At 46.2% G+C, this 2,886-nt stretch overlaps 1 non-coding gene across 1 annotated transcript; it reads left to right on the forward strand.

Annotated features, from left to right (window-relative positions):
* Positions 1–1,811: 1,811 nt before the first annotated feature.
* Positions 1,812–1,932, forward strand: LOC111724344. Its single transcript, XR_002772657.1, has one exon. It is a non-coding gene; the product is annotated as a U6atac minor spliceosomal RNA (small nuclear RNA).
* Positions 1,933–2,886: the final 954 nt, after the last annotated feature.

Below are 2,886 nucleotides of genomic sequence, written 5' to 3' on the forward strand. Positions count from 1 at the left end.
ATTGATTGCACATTAAGATGATATTGGCTTGGCTATATTGGTTTAAATAAAATATCCTATTAAAACTTATCTGGGCTCAGTGGTGTGCACCTGCAGTCTCAGCTACTCGGGAGGCAGAGGTGGGAGATCCCTTATGCCCAAGAGTTCAAGGCTGGAGAGAGGTACAGCCACATATGTGAATAGCCACTGCCTTCTGTTGGCCTGGGCAACATAGCAAGCCCTTGGCTCTAAAAAATTTTAAAAATATAAAAATAATATTATCTATTTCTTTGTACATCTTTAAAAAGTGTAGCCACCAGAAAATTTTAAATAGCATATATGGCTCATATTTTATTTCTATTGTACAGTGCTGGGCTAAAGCACTTGGAAAGGAAAGGGTTTGGGGAAGAGCAAATTCTGGGTGTCACCCCTTGGAATTCATCCCACTGGGGAGTTTCCACTTCAGAGAAAGGAGCTCCTCAAGAAGGTGTCCTTCCAAGATGGGGCTAAAGCAGGAACTCCAGGATCTACCTGAAACCCAGCCCCAAGTATGAGCCATGCAGGCTAGGATTCTCACAGACAGGAAGCCCACAAGGAGATCCCCACCCAGTGTCCATCCCCAACATATGTGCACATATTTCCTTTCCTCACATACTCAGACCTTCACTCATTCTCTGAAAGGGTGCTTATGTGTGCATCCCCCACAAGTGCACACGTACTTCCTGTCCCTTTGCACAACCTTACATCCACACTGGCCAGGCTCATGCACTTATGCTTTCTGTGAGTGATATCTTTGTGCCAGTACACATGTGTGCATACATCCACGTAGACATGTGCTTCGTATTCCACACACAGAGCAGGGTAAGGAGGGCAGGACTGGGCAAACTTGTCAACTTGATTCATGGTGTGTGTGTGTGTGTGTCCAGGGGAGTGAGAGCTAATAATGCCCCCCTCCCCCAGGCTGGGCCCAGAGGACTAATTGCCAGTAATGAGCTAAAAGGAGCTCAGAGTCGCCCCAAGGCCCGGATGAAGATGTTTCCAGAGACCAGCCAGAATCTGTCCTGCTGTTTTGTTGATAGAAAATCCCTCTCCCCCAGTGTCCCCTCTCTATCTCTGTCTCCCCTCCTGTGGCTCCCTCTGGTTCAAAGCCTCTGAGGAGTCCAGCCATGCCCTACCCCCCTGCTTCTCCCATCAGCCTCTCTGCCTCCTTCTTCCAGTTGTCCTGCTCCATCATCACATGTGCCTTCCATCCCACCCTCTCCTCTAGTCCCTGATGGAGGCTTCTCAGGACACCCATTGCTGAGAAGGAGGCAAATTCTCAGACGCTCCAGGGACCAGCTGCAGAGCTACTGGGGAAGACTGTGAACAGGCAGATTGTAACTGGATCTGAAGAAAAACTTTTACTTAAGGAGGAGATCTGTACTGTAACAGAATGGGACAGTGCTGAGCTCCTCTAGCTAACATACTCCAGCAGCACCCATTGAGGGCCCTATAGAAATGCCTGCTCTGCTAGAAATAAAGTTGCACAGGATGACCCATGAGGCTGCTTCCTGAGATTATTATTATAGCTACTCATAAATTATTAGTATAAATATTCACTAGTCTTAATTATAACAGCTACCATAGGTCAAGCAACTATAAAATGCCAGGTACTTTACATTTTTAGCTATCTCCCTTCATCCTCACAAAACCTCTGCAAGGCACACATTATTATCTTCATTTGATAGGCGAGTAAACTGAGACTCAGAGAGACTTAAACAGATGCCAAAGTCACATGGCTACTCAGTCAGAGAGCTGGGATTTGCACTATGTCTGACAATAAAGCCCATGCTGTGTTATATAAAGGTAGAGAAGGTTAGTATTCCCCTCGCCTAGGATGGAAGAGACTCTCAGGCCTGACAACACAAATACAGTTGATACCACTTACCTTGTGGCATCTAACCATTGTTTTATTTTTAAAATTAAATACCTCAAAACCTCATGTCATGTCCACTAAAATCATTTATTCCCTCAACAAACATTCATTCATCAAATAGAGATCCTACCATATAGCAAGTAAAGCCTGAAAGGAATAGGTGTCCTTAAACTTAAAGGACCTCAGGGAGAGGTGTGGTGGTAGGAACCCGTGTCTCAGTTTAGAACTAGAAAAGGAAAAATCTTCACTCAAGAGACTTCCTCGGCCACCCCCTAAGTGCTTGTGTATCTGGTGTACACCCTTGTGTGTGTATACCTGATGGGCAGGTATATCTGCTCCCATGAATCCACATGGGGACACTCAAAAAGCCAGAGGGCTCTGGGGAGGACACTTGGGAATACAATAGCCTTGTGCAACATCTTGGTGGTCAATGATAGGAAGTGTTTTTAGGGAAGCCCCACATCCCCCCTGCATTGGCACATTAGAGACAGTCAGCAAGGGCAAGGCCCAAGCCAGAGGAACTTTGGGAGCAGCTGGATTTGAGGATCCTATGTACACACTTCAGTTCTCCTTTTCCACCTCACCCCTGTATCTGGAGCAGGGGATGGGCAGAAGGGAGGGAAAGAAGGAGAGAAAAGGAAGGAAAGCTTCTGGTATGGGACAGGGCAGGGGTGGTACCCAGAGATTTGGAAGCTGTTTATGATGCAAATGTGTAAATGCTCTGCATTACCTCCCCTGAGAAAGGAGCCTAAAATTGAAGTCTAATTATAATGAATGATTGTTAATGAGTTGTCTAAACATAATAGATGGAAAGAATTAAACACCCAGAAGAAACAGGGTTTCATTAATGCACAATAAAAAACCACAAGTGGGGTGAGCAGAGCCCTCCCCTGTTGTGGAAGACAACCCTTCTTTCCCCTATGTGGACCTTGCAGGTAGGAGCAAGGCCAGGCCTCAGGACCTGGGAAGCTTAGCATCCTGAGGTGACCCTC

This window comes from Otolemur garnettii, unplaced genomic scaffold, assembly GCF_000181295.1.
Source record: "Otolemur garnettii isolate 467f Iridium unplaced genomic scaffold, OtoGar3 scaffold00021, whole genome shotgun sequence".
NCBI lineage: Eukaryota > Metazoa > Chordata > Mammalia > Primates > Galagidae > Otolemur > Otolemur garnettii.